This window comes from Pseudorca crassidens, chromosome X (genome assembly GCF_039906515.1).
Source record: "Pseudorca crassidens isolate mPseCra1 chromosome X, mPseCra1.hap1, whole genome shotgun sequence".
Lineage (NCBI taxonomy): Eukaryota > Metazoa > Chordata > Mammalia > Artiodactyla > Delphinidae > Pseudorca > Pseudorca crassidens.
This window is the reverse complement of record NC_090317.1, coordinates 49,822,180-49,839,928: the sequence shown is the minus strand read 5'-3', so window position 1 is coordinate 49,839,928 and position 17,749 is coordinate 49,822,180. Positions and strand designations below refer to the sequence as shown.

The following is a 17,749-nucleotide window of genomic DNA, read 5'->3' as shown; positions in this document are numbered from 1 at the left end:
GTAGTATTCCTGTGTGTGTGTGTGTGTGTGTGTGTGTGTGTACACCACATCTTCTTTATCCATTCATCTGTCAATGGACATTTAGGTTGTTTTCATGTCTTGGCTATTGTGTATAGTGCTGCTATGAACATAGAGGTGCATGTATCTTTTTGAATTACGGTTTTGTCCAGATATATGCCCAGGAGTGTTCATCACCCCTTTCTAATAACTTGTATCTCTACATTCCAGACCAGGAAGCTGTGCTAGCTCCAACCACTTTCTGACAATGACTGTACCACTAGCATGAAGTTTTAAAGTGATCTCAATACAATACAACCCCAGTGGTTTTAATATGGGGCCTGCTGAATGCAATGCCATACTCATCCCAAACTCCTTCCCTCTTTAGTTAAATCTTTTCTGTTATATCTGCATTTGTGTCTGTACCTCTATCTTGGTGATGCAGAAAGTAGAAATGAAACATCAAAAATTAGATCCTTTAGGTCATTTGTAAAGCACTTTTTCACACAATCTGCCCTCCATTCCCACAGGTAATTATGTATTGCTGGTAGAAAGTTATTGCCATCAGTCTTAGAGAGATTAATATGAGCAAAACTAACAGTTCCCTTCTCTCCTACTTAATGACTGCAGTCAGAGGTTTCTTACATTAATATAAAAGAGAAGGCAGACAAGATGAAATCGGTCTTCTTAGAAGCTTCAACAGCAATCTAGTCTCTTTCAAATAGGAAACAGCAACTCCCCTCTCCATACTTCAAAAAAATAATATAGCATTTGAAATTATCTTTCTTTTCATTCTACTTTTATTATAATGCTCCAATTTTAAGTTACTATAGTAACCATTTTGGATTTGAGTGAAAAATTCATTATTGTCACTTTAATTGTTTGGTTTTTGTTTTCTACTCTAGCTACATTGGAGTTTAAAACTGGAAAATAGGTTTATCTTGTACTATTCTCTAAATATTATGGAGCACAAAGACAATTCAGACAATGATTCTGTATGACTATTATTGGAACTATCTGTTTATATACCAATCATTGATGTCTGTTTTAGAAACATTAGATATTGTACTAAGGTAGACCACTGTTCAGTATAATTAAATAAAAGAGTGTGAATAACTAATATTCAACACTCCACTAAAAAGCATACAACATGCAACTACTTCTGTGATACTTAATTATTAAAGAACATTTATTTGTTACTTATATTGAGGAATATAAAGATGGTGGTCATGATATTTACATCATAACACAATGTGTGCTTTAGGAGAGAGGACCCCATAATGGATTAGTCTGATTTTGTCATAATATTTATCAAAATTACCAATTAATGTAAGTTGTCCATGTCTGATTATTTTTTAAATTTCCTAAACGCCTAATTATCTTCAACTGTTTTACTGGTTATTGCCCTTAAAAAACTGTTTGCGGACTTTGGGTCCAACATCTTAGCAAGGCGGCAGTGGTAGCAGTTGCTCTTTGAGTTTCGCTATGCTGCCCAAGGACGACAAAAAGAAGAAAGATGCCAGAAAGTTGGATAAGAAAGACAAAGCCCAGGGAACAAATCTGGGGGCAAGGCCAAAAAGAAGACATGGTCCAAAGCAAAGTTCGGGAGAAGCTCAATAATGTAGGCTTGTTTGACAAAGCAACATATGACAAACTCTGTAAGGAAGTTCCCAAATATAAGCTTATAATCCCAGCTGTGGTCTCTGGGAAACAAGATTTGTGGTTCCTTCACCAGGGTAGCCCTTCAAGAGCTCCTTAGTAAAGGACTTCTGAAATTGGTTTCAAAGTACAGAGCTCAAGTAATTTACACCAGAAACACCAAGGGTGGAGATGTCCCAGCTGCTGGTGAAGATGCAGAACAGGTCCCACCAACTGTCCATTTTGAAAAATAAAACTGTATTAAATCAAAAACAATCATTTGTGGAGATTCCACAAGGCTTGTAATAAGTGTGCTTTCCTCCTTCTGGCTGTGTTTTTGGGGCTCTACAAGTCAGAGATCACATCAAACCAAATTCACTGACCATCTATGCTATATGATCCTAGGGTACAAATCTGTATGAGGGCAAGTGATCTCAGGTTTATTTTAACCCCCTTCCTTTCCCTTTTCCTGCTCTGCTTAGGTCCAGAGAAGCCTTCTCTCTGGGTCTGTGGGGTTGGTAGGATCAGAAAGTGACCAATTAGTTGTGGTTCATCTTAATCCTCACCCTTACCCCTCCAATGTCTTCAAGGCAAAAGCAACTTCGGCACTCAAATAGTCCTCTGGCCTCTTTGGTCAAGCTTCTCCTCAAAATGGGTCTGCTAGGGCTGCATAATCTTTACAACTCCTCAGTGTTTTTTTTTTTAGGGTTAGTTTTGTAGTGCAGATTGATTTATTTATTTAAAATTTATTTATTTATTTATTTTGGGCCACACCAAGCGGCTTGAGGGATCTCAGTTCCCCAACCAGGGATTGAACCCAGGCCATGGCAGTGAAAACCTGAAATCCTAACCACTAGGCCAACAGGGAACTCCCACAACTCCTCAGTGCTTTTAAGGTGATTTATTCAGAGTTGTTTTCAGCCAGAGAGTTTGATTCAAATAACCCACTACCTAACCTGCCCTTATGGGGAATAGCTATTACATTTTTATTGTATGAAATTATGCATTTGTGTTTAACAACTGTGATACTTGCTTTTAGGAACTTCACAGTGCAATAAGATGAAGGAAATGTAGTCGCACAGTTTTTGTTTTGAGAGATTAGTAACCATATGGAAGACTGCTCTGTCGCAGACTTTTGGGGGAAAAAGGTGTGAGACTTTTGATGGATTGTCCCATTAACGTTATGAAACTGAAGAGCCCATTTTGCTTGATGACAATTGTTCTTTCTTCAAGGGGTAACTTCAACTGGTTGGCCAATAAGTTGCATCCTTGCCTTGAAGAAATAACCACCAAAGGAAAATCACTCCTAGCTGGTTTCCCAACCACCTCCAACTGGTCCTGAGCTGCCCTGTAGTGGCCAAGGTCCAGCCTCGTGAGGGGAAGCTGTGAGGGCAGCTAGTTGATTCAGACTGTAGAGACAGCATTTAGTCAACAGCCTTGTCTCTCATACCCTGATGCCTTAGAACTCCAACGTGTGTCTGTGAAAATGAAGGCAGATTCCTGACTCCGGCTACGGATAAGTGGATAACCTTGGGCCAAGTTTGTGACTTCATAACTTTTTAACAACAGCTCCATTTATGGCTTAGTGCTTAACTAGCCAGGACAATGGATTTGATTCCTGATAGGCCAAATCAATAACATTGGACACCACAGCTTTGAGGGCAGGATTATGGTGAAAGTGATATTTTAGATCTTACAGAGGAAAACTAAGTTCACATTTACTAAAAACACAATTTAGGTATTAACATACTTCCTAATATACACTTAAAACTTGTCTAAATTACCCAAGATTAACCAAAAGGAAGAATAGAAATGCATTGTAAATATGAAAAAACACTAAACTTAAAATCACAATATCATGCTATTCTTCTTTTAGCATATTAAAATAGAGGTCAACTGAAATTCATTGAGTATTAACTCATAGTTTTTGCATAATCATAAATAGCATATTTTACCTAAGACACTGGAGTTTTTATGAAAATAATTAGTCCATTAAAATTAGTTCAGTGCCTTTAGAAATGAATAGGCTAAAATGCAAAGCAAGATCTATTTATCCAAGAACAAATTGAACCAAGATTTTAATTTATTTGTTAGTGAAACAAAATTGTTAATCTTCTATTAAAAATTATTTGTATTTGTATAATATCCCATGGTTTATAAAGTACTTACACGCCCAACATCTTATTTAATCCTCTCAACAGCCCTGTGAGGTAAGCATTATCACCACTTTACAGATTAAAAAACAAACTCAAGACTCATTTAGAATATAGGTCTTCCTAAGTTCACAGAGTGAATCAGTGGCAAATAAGTCTTAAATTCAGTCATCTGACTTACAATCCAGTGCTTTTTCCACTAAGTTCACAATTTACATTTTTCTCATCATTGTAGAATCATTACTAGTTTCATCCTAGGAAAAAGACCAATCCTTAAAACTCTAGGCCATGTGTGCAGATAAACAATGAATAAGGACAAATTCATGAACTTTCAGTTCAGGTTTGTCAATCAAAAGATTCTGGGCTTCCCTGGTGGTGCAGTGATTGAGAGTCCACCTGCCGATGCAGGGGATACGGGTTCGTGCCCCGGTCCGGGAAGATCCCACATGCCGTGGAGCGGCTGGGCCCGTGAGCCATGGCCGCTGAGCCTGCGCGTCCGGAGCCTGTGCTCCGCAACGGGAGAGGCCACAACAGTGAGAGGCCCGCGTACCGCAAAAAAAAAAAAAAAAAGATTCTGTAACTACATACAGAGGCATTCCCCAATGATGAACTCGATGCCTAGAAAATACTCCCCAAGTCTAAATGAACAATCTTTCAACTATTTAATAAGGGAATTTCACCTTCTAACAAAAAGATTTTTTCCCTCCTTACGAGTAAAGTTAAATCCTAACTCAAGGCCAAATAAATAGTTAAATTATTTTTCTCATCCTTTAACCTAGAAGTTGCTTTTCTTAGCTAAATTCACGGAAGCAGTCTACATATTTTAAGAATTTTCATTTAGTGTTACATCGACTTTCACCTTTACTTTATGGCTGAAACTTTGAACAAGTGCCAATAAATCATGACTGAGATGAAACCGAGCAAGATCCTTAGAAGCAGAATAATCAAGACATATGCATTTGAGAGACCAGTAAAGTAAATGCCCCTTCAATTCTGTATGTATTCAGTTTATATTCATTCTGCTTAAAATTATTTAAGACTTGCATTTGATATAATTCCTAAGTCACTAGTGCTTAAGATATCATACGATTTTTGAGGAAATATGTAAACATTATGTAAATATTGATCTATAAACTACACATATTTGTAAGAACTTCTCAATACAGTTAACAATTCTGTTAAATCCCAGTGCTTCTATTTTTTTATACAAACTATAACTTTCCAATGACAGATCTCTATTCTCAATATATTCATTAACAATTTGAGACATTTCATATTTGTAAATTAAAAGTTAATTTTACAGTACATATTCCAAGTTAGCAGGCCAAAAGGAATATTTTTCTCTAATTGACATTGAAACAAATGATTAGCATGCTACAGTACTTGTCCAACTCTTTTATATTCATTAATTATTCAGGATTAATTCTGCAAAAATCCAGAGAATGCTTATGACGATGAGTTTTTAAGATACACAACTGTTCTAGGATATAAGAAATGTTCATGAATTTATCATGTGTTGAAATATACCATGAAGATCTCGACTGCTAGAAATGTCTCCTACCTTTTTAAAAATATAATTACTAAATATTGGTGGAGAACACACATTAACATTCGCCAATTAAAACTCAATTACAATTTTCTGAACTATTAAGATTTATTAACCTTGTGCAAGGTTATATACAAATTATTCAGATGCTTTTAATTTGTGAAGTACTTTAAATACATTACTTACTTCACATGCATTGTCTCATCTGGTCCTGTCAACAATCCTGGGAGATAGGGGGAGCAGTTAGTAAGCCCACTGTAAAGGAAGAGAAGACATGCCCATATTAGAAGCCAAGCAGAGGAAGTGTCAACACTATGCCAGGTACAGTACTAGATGCTGAGGATATAATGAACGAGCTGCATAATCAGAAAGCTTCTGATATAGCAGAGAAGACACACAAGCATTAAGAATGAGCTGTGATGAACACTTTAATGGGGAAATCAAAGATGCTATGAAAGCTCAGAAAAGGGCAACCTAACTTCGCCTTAGAGGAGTCAGGAAAGTGTCCTTGAAAGAAGATATATTTGGCAGGCACAAAATCAGAAACTTCCTTGTAAGATATGCTCAATGGTTTGTATCTTATTGTGAAGGCTGTGGGAGCAGTGGGAGAAAAATGAGGGGAAATGCTGGAAACATAGGTCTGAGATAGAAAAAAATTTTTTAAATTATACTAGCATTCATTAACCACTTAATGGGGGGGGCAGGAATTGCGGTGAATCTATTTCTGCAATCTATATTTTATTAAATCTTCACATTAACCCTAGGAGTTAGTTACTAATGGTATTGATATTGGTGTTACTGTTACTATTATTATTTCTAGTAGCAGTAGTAATAGTCTAAATTGTTGACGATTACTTAAATACCACATAACAAGTCACTATACAGCAAACATGGTAAAATCCCATTTTATATAAAATGAAAGAGAAAATGTCACGCAAATGGCTAATGCTCAAAAAAGTAATGGGGTGATTGTTATGGATTGATTTGTGTCTCCCCCAAATTCATGGTTTGAAGCACTAACTCCCACTGTGACTATATTTGGAGATAAGGCCTTTAAGGAGGTAAATGAGGTCCTAGGGCCTCATCCAGTCTGACTGGTATCCTTCAAAGAAAAGGAAGAAACACCAGGAATATGGATGCACAAAGAAAAGGCCATGTGAGGACATGAGAAGATGGCCATCCACAAGCCCAGGAGAGAGGTCTCAGGAGAAACCAAACCTGCTGACACCTTGATCTTGGACTTCTAGCCTCCAGAACAGTAAGAAATACATTTCTTTCGTTTAAGACACCCGGTCTGTGGGATTTTGTTATGGTGGCCTGTTGCGCTGTACCCCGCAGTCCTGCAATCCTTGCAACTGCCCAGTTGTGAGACCGAAGGAAGAACCCGGAGCCAGTGACAGAGACATCAGTGATTTGTTGGACAGGGTATCTTACAAGTCAGAGGCAAAGGTCCTGGAGCCACACCCCACACCCCACCCTGTATGGGTGTACGGCCAAGGGCAGGCAGGACACAGGAGCAATCTTTGCTACACAGGGGCGGGGAGGAGGAAGCTATCAGTTATAGGGGCAATGACTTCAGAAGAGCTCCCTCCTTGCCAGGGCGACTGGGGCAAGGGCTGCTGTTTTCCTGTTGATGACAGAATATACTGGAGCCTTTCTGGTCCAGGGCTAGAAAAATTGTTAGCTGGGGGTTGGGCCAATCACACAGGTAGTTACTGATTAAAACTTTCAGCTTAGGAGGGGGAGGCAATCATGCTCAGAAGGATGAGGTGGGGCCAGGTAGAGTAAGGGATGCACAGAGAGCAAGAGAGCAGCCATTTTATGAGGCTTGAACGTACCTGGCCCGAGCAGACCAATACAGTTATATTATTTATTTTCAACCAAGTCATCATATTGACCAAACTACTTTCAGCAAAAAGAAATTGTTTTGGTTTGGGGTAACATTTTGCTTATCTGTTTGCTTTGGTTTTTAGTGAGAGGAGGGTGGACACTCTGCCCTAAGCTTCAGTAGAGTGTGATCCCACTGGTGCAGTTGTGGGAGCAAAGGGAACCAAACCTCTGTCCAAGGCAAGACAGCATAGTAAAGCAAGGGACCATCAGATCCTGGTTGGCACCAAGGTGGGGGATAGACATTGGTCATTGGCAAGAATCAGATCTGAGTTCCATATAGGAGGCACAAGATGGAGGGAGTAGGTTGAGAAGGTAAAGTTTGGTGAGATTGCCTGAAGCAAAAACCTACATAGGGGATATTTTATAAAGAATCAGCTATTGAGCCTGTGGGCTAGTAGAGGCCTTAAAAAAATTGTCTGGAAAAAAACATGAGAATCCTTTCTGAGTAAGGAAGGAAGGAAGGAAGGAAGAGAGGGAGGGAGGGAGGGAGGGAGGGAGGAAGGAAGGAAGGGAGGGAGGGAGGGAGGGAGGAAGGAAGGAAGGAAGGGAGGAAGGAAGGAAGGGTTATTGTGATAACACATTTGAATTAGCTATCCATAATTATTAGCTATCAACTGAAATGTAAAGAAAAGCTAAGATTGTTACTCATTACTTCACATTCTGCCCCAAGCTGCCACAGACAATATTTCAGATACTCTTACTTAACTGCATATTTATCCAACCAGAATGCCCCTGCATCTCAGACCCGTCTCCAGTTATATAGTTACATCAATGGTCTTGATATTTTTTTGTCCATTGTTTTTTTCTTTTGCAATAAGGGCATAAGTATGGGGATTAAAAGCCCAGGTTCTGTAAACAAACTGCGAGGATTCATATCCAGAATCTATTAATACTTTTATTTAGCTGTGTAACCTTGGGCAAGTTACTTAAACTCTCTGTGCCTCAGTTTCTGAGCAAACGTTTTTGTGAGGTTTAAAGGAGTTAATACATATAAAACACTTAAATTCATGCCACACACATGGTAATGCTCTATAATTCTTGGCTCTTATGACTGTTAATTGTGACATTAAACTGTGAAAGAGAGTTTAGCAAAGGAAGACTGGCGTTGCTCAACCACATTCTATTTTACTAGAATGCTTTTTTTTTCAGTGATAAAACATAATCTAGTATGATTTTGTTTCTGTTTTTTTCATTTTAATAATATAATATTGCATCCTAATTATAAAGCATAAAAAACATAGAAATAAAAATATAATCATACTAATATAACTATAAATAGCTAATATAAAATTATAGAATGTTTTGAAATACTATCAAGGATTTTTTAAAAATTACAATAGTAAGTAGCTCCTATACTCAAAATAACCACTGTAATTTATTTTCAATTTTCCATGAATTCTTAAAACTATTGTACAAATTTTAAATCATGAGACGATATAAGTATTATTTTTAACTTGCAATGTAGTAGGAAGCTTTTCTGTCATAAAATATGATCTGTGGATGTAATTTATCTTAACACCTTTATTGGAGTATAAATGCTTTACAGTGTTGTGTTAGTTTCTGCTGTATAACAAAGTGAATCAGCTATATGTATACATATATCCCCATATCACATTCCTCTTGCATCTCCCTCCCACCCTCCCTATCCCACCCCTCTAGGTGTTCACAAAGGACCGAGCTGATCTCCCCGTGCTATGCAGCTGCTTCCCACTATCTATTTTACATTTGGTAGTGTATATATGCCCATGCCACTCTCTCACTTTGTCACAGCTTACCCTTCTCCTTCCCCGTGTCCTCAAGTCCATTGTCTAGTAGGTCTACATCTTTATTCCTGTCTTACCCCTAGGTCCTTCATGACACTTTTTTTCCTTAAATTCCATATATATCTGTTAGCATACGGTATTTGTCTTTCTCTTTCTGACTTACTTCACTCTGTATGACAGACTCTAGGTCCATCCACCTCACTACAAATAACTCAATTTCATTTCTTTTTATGGCTGAGTAATATTCCATTGTATATATGTGCCACATCTTCTTTATCCACTCATCTGTCAAGGGCCACTTAGGTTGATTTCATGTCCTGGCTATTGTAAATAGTGCTGCAATGAACATTGTGGTACATGACTCTTTTTGAATTATGGTTTTCTCAGGGTAGATGCCCAGTAGGGGGATTGCTGGGTCATATGGTAGTTCTATTTTTAGTTTTCTAAGGAACCTCCATACTGTTCTCCAGAGTGGCTGCATCAATTTACATTCCCAACAACAGTGCAAGAGGGTTCCCTTTCCTCCACACCCTCTCCAGCATTTATTGCTTGCAGATCTTTTGATGATGGCCATTCTGACCGGTGTGAGGTAATACCTAATTGTAGTTTTGATTTGCATGTCTCTAATTAGTGATGTTGAGAAGCTTATCATGTGTTTGTTGGAAATCTGTAATTCATCTTTGAAGAAATATCTATTTAGGTCTTCTGCCCATCTTTGGATTGGGTTGTTTGTTTTTCAGATATTGAGCTGCATGAGCTGCTTGTATATTTTGGAGATTAATCCTCTGTCAGTTGCTTCATGTGCAAATATTTTCTCCCATTTTGAGGACAGTCTCTTCATCTTTTTTATGGTTTCCTTTGCTGTGAAAAAGCTTTTAAGTTTCATTAGGTACCATTTGGTTATTTTTGTTTTTCATTTCATTTCCATTTCTCTAGGAGTGGGTCAAAAAGGATCTTGCTGTGATTTATGTCATAGAGTGTTCTACCTGTTTTCCTTTAAGAGTTTTGTAGTGTCTGGCCTTACATTTAGGTCTTTAATCGATTTTGAGTTTATTTTTGTGTATGGTGTTAGGAAGTGTTCTAGTTTCATTCTCTTACATGTAGCTGTCCAGTTTTCCCAGCACAACTTATTGAAGAGGCTGTCTTTTCTCCATTGCATACTCTTGCCTCCTTCATCAAAGATAAGGGGACAAGATGTGTGTGGGTTTATCTCTGGGATTTCTATCCCACTCCATTGATCAATATTTCTGTGTTTGTGCCAGTACCATACTGTCTTGAGTACTATAGCTTTGTAATATAGTCTGAAGTCAGGGAGCCTGTTTCTTCCCACTCCGTTTTTCTTTCTTAAGATTGTTTTGGTTATTCAGGGTCTTCTGGGTATCCCTACAAACTGTGCAATTTTTTGTTCTCGTTCTGTGAAAAATGCCATTGGTAGTTTAATAGGGACTGCATTGCATCTGTAGATTGCTTTGCGTAGTAGAGTCATTTTCACAATGTTGATACTTCCAATCCAAGAACATGGTATATCTCTCCATCTGTTTGTATCATCTTTAATTCTTTCATCAGTGTCTTATAGTTTTCTGCATACAGGTCTTTTGTCTCCTTAGGTAGGTTTATTCCTAGGTATTTTATTATTTTTGTTGCAGTGGTAAATGGGAGGGTTTCCTTAATTTCTCTTTCAGATTTTTCTTCATTAGTGTATAGGAATAAAAGAAATTTCTGTGCATTAATTTTATATCGTGCTACTCAACCGAATTCACTGATTAGCTCTAGTAGTTCTCTGTAGCATCTTTAGGTTTCTTTAATGTAAAGTATCACGTCATCTGCAAACAGTGACAGTTTTATTTCTTTTATCAATTGGATTCTTTTTATATCTTTTTCTTCTCTGACTGCTGTGGCTAAAACGTTCAAAACTATGTTGAATAATAATGGTGAGAGTGACCAACCTTGTCTTGTTCCTGATCTTAGGGGAAATGGTTTCAGTTTTTCACCATTGAGAACAATGTTGGCTGTGGGTTTGTCATATATGGCCTTTATTATGTTGAGGTAGATTCTCTCTATGTCTACTTTCTGGAGAGTTTTTATCATACATGGGTGTTGAATTTTGTCAAAAGTTTTTTCTGAATCTATTGAGATGATCATATGGTTTTTCTTCTTCAATTTGTTAATATGGTGTATCACATTGATTGATTTGCATATATTGAAGAATCCTTGCATCCCTGGGATAAACCCCACTTGATCATGGTGTTTGATCCTTTTAATGTGATGTTGGATTCTGTTTGCTTGTATTTTGTTGAGGATTTTTGCATCTATGTTCATCAGAGTTACTGGCCTGTAGTTTTCTTTGTTTGTGACATCTTTGTCTGCTTTTGGTATCAGGGTGATGGTGGCCTCGTAGGATGCGTTTGGGAGTGCTCCTTCCCCTGCTATATTTTGGAAGAGTTTGAGAAGGATAGGTGTTAGCTCCTCTCAAAATGTTTGATAGAATTCGCCTGTGAATCCATCTGGTCCTGGGTTTTTGTTTGTTGGAAGATTTTGAATCACAGTCTCAATTTCATGGCTTGTGATTGGTTTGTTTATATTTTCTATTTTTTTCATGGTTCAGTCTCGGAAGGTTGTGCTTTTCTAACAATTTTTCCATTTCCTCCAGGTTGTCCATTTTATTGGCATATAGTCGCCTGTAGTAATCTCTGATGATCCTTTGTATTTCTGCAGTGTCAGTTGTTACTTCTCCTTTTTCATTTCTAATTCTGTTGATTTGAGTCTTCTCCCTTTTTCTCTTGATTAGTCTGGCTAACGGTTTATCAATTTTGTTTATCTTCTCAGAGAACCAGCTTTTAGTTTCATTGATCTTTGCTATTGCTTCCTTCATTTCGTTTTCATTTATTTCTGATCTGATCTTTATGATTTCTTTCCTTCTGCTAACTTTGGGGATTTTTTGTTCTTCTTTCTCTAATTGCTTTAGGTGTAAGGTTAGGTCGTTTATTTGAGATGTTTCTTGTTTCTTGAGGTAAGACTGTATTGCTATAAGCTTCCCTCTTGGAACTGCTTTGGCTGCACCACATAGGTTTTGGGTCTTTGTGTTTTCATTGTCATTTGTTTCTAGGCATTTTTTTTATTTCCTCTTTGATTTCCTTGTGACCTCTTTGTTGTTTAGTAATGTATTGTTTAGCCTCCATGTGTTTGTATTTTTTACATTTTTTCCTGTAACTGATATCTAGTCTCATAGCGTGTGGTTGGAAAAGATACTTGATACAATTTCAATTTTCTTAAATTTACCAAGGCTTGATATGGCCTATCCTGTAGAATGTTCCATGAGCTCCTGAGAAGAAAGTGTATTCTGTTGTTTTGGGATGGAATGCCCTACAAATATCAATTAAGTCCAACTTGTTTAGTGTGTCATTTAAAACTTGGGCTTCCTTATTTATTTTCATTTTGGACGATCTGTCCATTGGTGAAAGTGGGCTGTTAAAGTCCCTTACTATGATTGTGTTACTGTCGATTTCCCCTTTTATGGCTCTTAGCATTTGCCTTATGTACCGAGGTGCTCCTATGTTGGGTGCATATATATTTATAATCGTTATGTCTTCTTCTTGGATTGATCCCTTGATCATTATGTAGTATCCTTCCTTGTCTCTTGTAACATTCTTTATTTTAAAGTTTATTTTATCTGATATGAGTATTGCTACTCCAGCTTTGTTTTGATTTCCATTTGCATGAAATACCTTTTTCCATCCCCTCACTTTTAGTCTGTATGTGTCCCTAGGTCTGAAGTGGGTCTCTTGTAGACAGCATATATATGGATCTTGTTTTTGTATCCATTCAGCAAGCCTGTGTCTTTTGGTTGGAACATTTAATCCATTCACGTTTAAGGTAATTATCGATATGTATGTCCTATGACCATTTTCTTAATTGTTTTGGGTTTATTTTTGTAGGTCCTTTTCTTCTCTTGTGTTTCCCACTTAGAGAAGTTCCCTTAGCATTTGTTGTACAGCTGGTTTGGTGGTGCTGAATTCTCTTAGCTTTTGTTTGTCTGTAAAGCTTCTGATTTCTCCATCAAATCTGAATGAGATCCTTGCCGGGTAGAGTAATCTTGATTGTAGGTTCTTCCCTTTCATCTCTTTAAGTATATCATGCCACTCCCTTCTGGCTTGTAGATTTTCTGCTGAGAAATCAGCTGTTAACCTTATGGGAGTTCCCTTGTATGTTATTTGTTGTTTTTCCCTTGCTGTTTTCAATAATTTTTGTTTGTCTTTAATTTTTGCCAATTTGATTACTATGTGTCTCAGCGTGTTTCTTCTTGGGTTTATCCTGTATGGGACTTGCTGCACTTCCTGGACTTGGGTGGCTATTTCCTTTCCCATGTTAGGGACGTTTCTGACTATAATCTCTTCAAATATTTACTCTGGTCCTTTCTCTCTCTCTTCTCCTTCTGGACCCCTATATTGTGAATATTGTTGTGTTTAATATTGTCCCAGAGGTCTCTTAGGCTGTCTTCATTTCTTTTCATTCTTTTTTCTTTATTCTGTTCCACAGCAGTGAATTCCACCATTCTGTTTTCCAGGTCACTTATCTGTTCTTCTGCCTCAGTTATTCTGCTATTGATTCCTTCTAGTGTATTTTTCATTTCAATTATTGTATTGTTCATCTCTGTTTGTTTGTTCTTTAATTCTTCTAGGTCTTTGTTAAACATTTCTTGCATCTTCTCGATCTCTGCCTCAATTCTTTTTCTGAAGTCCTGGATCATCTTCACTATGATTATTCTGAATTCTTTTTCTGGAAGGTTGCCTATCTCCACTTCATTTACTTGTTTTTCTGGGGTTTTATCTTGTTCCTTCATCTGGTACCTAGCGCTCTGCCTTTTCATGTTGTCTATCTTTCTGTGTTTTTTTTTTCCCCCCCACAGGCAACAGGATTGTAGTTCTTGCTTCTGCTGTCTGCCCTCTGGTGGGTGAGGCTATCTAAGAGGCTTGTGCAAGTTACCTGATGGGAGGGACTGGTGGTGGGTAGAGCTGACTGTGTGCTTCCTGGACCTGACTGACTATTTCCTTTCCCATGTTAGGAAGTTTTCGACTATAATCTCTTCAGATATTTTTTCAGCCCTTTTTTTTTTCTCTTCTTTTTCTGCGACCCATATTATTCGAATGTTGGTGTGTCTAATATTGTCCCAGAGGTCTCTGAGACTGTCATCAACTCTTTTCATTCTTTTTTCTTTATTTTGCTCCCTGGTTATTTCCACCATTTTATCTTCCAGCTCACTTATGCATTCTTCTGCCTCAGTTATTCTGTTATTGATTCCTTCTAGAGTATTTTTAATTTCAGTAATTTTGTTGTTCATCACTGTTTATTTGCTCTTTAGTTCTTCAAATCCTTGTTAAATGTTTCTTTTATTTTCTCCATTCTGTTTCTGAGATTTTGAATCATCTTTACTATCATTATTCTGAATTCTTTTTCAGGTAGGTTGCCTATTTCATCTTCATTTACTTGGTCTTGTAGGTTTTTACCTTGCTCCTTCATCTGTAACATATTTTTTTTGTCGTTTCTTTTCTTTTTTTTTTTTTTTTTGATGGGTGGTGCTGTATTCCTTTCTTACTGGTTTTTTGGCCTGAGACGTCCAGCAGTGGAGTTTGCACCAGTTGGATAGAGCTGGGTCTTGGTGCTGAGATGAGGACCTCCAGGAGGCCTCACTCTGATTGATATTCCCTGGGGTCTGAGGTTCTCTGTTAGCCCAGCGGTTTGGACTCGGAGCCACCAGCAGAGGAGCTCGGGCCTGATCTCCAGCCTGGGAACCAAGATCCTGCAAGCTTTGTGGCCCGGTAAAAAAAAAAAAAAAGGAAGAAAGAAAGAAAAAAGAAGCAGTACAATATCAAAGAATAAAAAACAAAATAAAATTAGAAAGACAAAAAATATAGTAGGAAAAATAAAACTATAACTGTAACAACTGCAACAAGATAAAATAAAACCGCAACAGAAAAAAGAAAAAAAAAAAAGGAGGGGGTAACAAGCCAAAAGGAGAGATCACTAACAAAGTACAAAGAATAAAATAAAATTAGAAAAATAAAAGATTTATTAGGAAAAATAAAAATATAAAAGAATCAAGAATAATGAATCAACAAGGTAAAACAGAATCCCAATCTAAAGGAGGAAAAAAGGGGACTTCCCTGGTGGTGCAGTGATTAAGAATCTGCCTGCCAATGCAGGGGACACAGGTTTGAACTCTTGTCCAGGAAGATCCCACATGCCGTGGAGCAACTAATCCGGTGCACCACCACTACTGAGCCTGCTCTCTAGAGTCCACGAGCCACAACTACTGAGCCCACGTGCCACAACTTCTGAAGCTCACGTGCCTAGAGCCCATGCTCCACAACAGGATAAGCCACCACAGTGAGAAGCCCACGCACCGCAATGAAGAGTAGCCCCCGCTCACTGCAACTAGAGAAAGCCTGCATGTAGCAATGAAGACCCAATGCAACGAAAAATAAATAAATAAATAAAATTGATTCTTTAAAGAAATAAAAAATAAATAAGTACAAGAGGAAAAAAGAAAAGTAAAAAAAAGCTTTGCCTATGGGGGTGGAGTTTAGGCGAGGGGTGGAACTTAGGCAGGGGCGGGGTTCGGGTGGGGTGGGACCTAGGCAGGTGGGGGGTGATGTTTTAGTTTGGGGTGGGGCCTAGGTGGGGCAACGTTCAACCATGGGGCGGTGCTTTTGCTTAGGACCTGCATAGAAGGGGAGAGGCAGCATGTCAAAAGGAGAGCCTCTGGAGTGTGGAGTTCTGGAGTTTGGAGGTAGGGCCCTGAGTGAGGGTGTGTGGGTGGGGTTTAGGCCCAGCTCATTGGGGGGGGGTCTCTGAGTGTAGGGTTAGGGCCCTGAGTGGGGGTGTAGGGGTGGGGCTTGGGTTCTGCATGGCAGGAGGGAGGCTCTAAGGGCAGAGGATTAGGCCCGGGAGCTGAACAGGCTCCCCGGTGCCTAAGTGGACAGGGAAAGCACTGGCCCCGTTCCCTTTCACTCCCTCATTCCCCTCCCCGACTGTCTCTCCCAGGGTCTCTCCCCTTCGCTGCTGGACCCCTAACCATAGGTGGGTCCCTCTGGGTGTAGGAACTCCTCCCCTCCCCAGCCACCCCTCAAGGATGCCAGTTCTTGAGGTCCGGTCTTTCCCTTTGCTCCCCCTTCCCTCCCTCCCACTCCCTCAGGACCCACGTGGCTGGAGGGGGCCTCAGTGGGCAGAAGATCAGGCCCAGGATCTCAGCAGGTTCCTGGGGCCCCAAGTGAGCAGAGGAAACCTGGCCACACTCCCTTTTGATCCTCTGCCCTACCAGTGGTTCCCCAATTTCCCCTTTGGGTGTGGGATCCCTTCCCCTCCCCCAGACACCCTTCAGGGCCGCCAGTCCCATCCCACCTCCACTTCTCCTCCCCCTTCACTCCCCCACCATGCCCCACATCCTACCTGGCCACTGGGGGTTCCTCCCATCCCCTTAGGTGTCCATGGTCCCCCACCAGTGCCTGGTAGGTGCCCTAGTTGTGAGGAGATGTGAATTCTGCATCCTCCTAGTATGCCATCTTGACTTCACCCCCCGTGAATGTAATTTTAATTATTGTATAACATTCTATTGAATAAATGTACCACTACTTAGCCATTCATATTTTTAGGCATTTAGGCTGCATCCTCCTCCTCCTTTCCTTCCTCTTCCTTCTTTTCCTTCTTTGCTATTGTAGTTAACACTGAGATATGCATCTTGGTACCAAAATACAAATAAATATATTGATAAATGAAAGGATGGATAGATAGGTAGATAGATAGATGATAGATAAAGCTGCTTTGAACATCTTTAATACTAATATTTGTCATCATCTCTGATTATTACCTTAAGAAGAATTCCTAGAAATAGAATTCCTGGATCAAATTTTTAATATTATATTATCACTTTCCACCAAATATGTTGGGCCAAACAAATATTCACCCACAGCATAAAAGGGCTCTTATTTCCCTGCTTTACTAGTAACAGTGTATATTTAACTTCTTCATCTTTGCTAATTTTTATGGGCAAAAAGCATATGCCATTGTTTTTTTAATTTGATTTTTTGATGACTAGTCAAATTCAAATATATGCATTGACCCTTTGTACCTATTTTATGGACTATCTTTTAATAACTTTAGATCACCTTTCATTTATTTATTATGTTTTATATGTATACACACATATTCAAGTTTATATGTTATAAACAAAACCATATCATACACAGCTGTAGCTATAATGAAGTTTTCCTTTTTTCTTCTTTCTCATTTTGCTTTACATACACCTATATCACCTTCTCCCCCATAGCCTATGTTAATAACTTAGCATGTATCCTTCCAGAGTTTTCTCCATGCTCATATAATCAACCACCATAAGACAGAGACAGAAAAGGACAGTGTGTGTGTGTGTGTGTGTGTGTGTGTGTGTGTGTGTGTGTGTGTAAGAGAGAAAGAAGAAAGGAGAGGGAGAGAGGAGAGAGGAAGGGGAGAGGGAGGAGAATTGTTGGGACCATGAACACTAGAGCCAAAATGTCCATGTTGAAATCACATTTCTGCCGTTTACTAGCTGTGTGAACTTGGACAAGTGACTTTACCTCTCTATACCTCAGTTTCCTCATTGGTAAAACAGGCATCATAGTAATACCCACCTAAATACATACATGTAAATTCCTTATAAGATTTCTGGCACATTGTATGTGTAGTGTAAATATTAACTGTCATTATATACAAGAGTTTGGGGTCATCAT

General features: G+C 38.7%; 1 long non-coding RNA gene and 1 pseudogene across 1 annotated transcript in view; one reads left to right on the top strand and one right to left on the bottom strand.

Annotated features, from left to right (window-relative positions):
• Window positions 1-17,749, bottom strand: part of LOC137217354 (uncharacterized) — a 574,439-nt gene that overhangs the window by 408,811 nt on the left and 147,879 nt on the right. The window contains exon 3 of the long non-coding RNA XR_010940074.1: window positions 5,521-5,589. This is a non-coding gene — a long non-coding RNA (uncharacterized lncRNA). The remainder of the gene's footprint in view (window positions 1-5,520; window positions 5,590-17,749) is intronic.
• Window positions 1,483-1,889, top strand: LOC137217253 (small ribosomal subunit protein eS25-like; annotated as a pseudogene).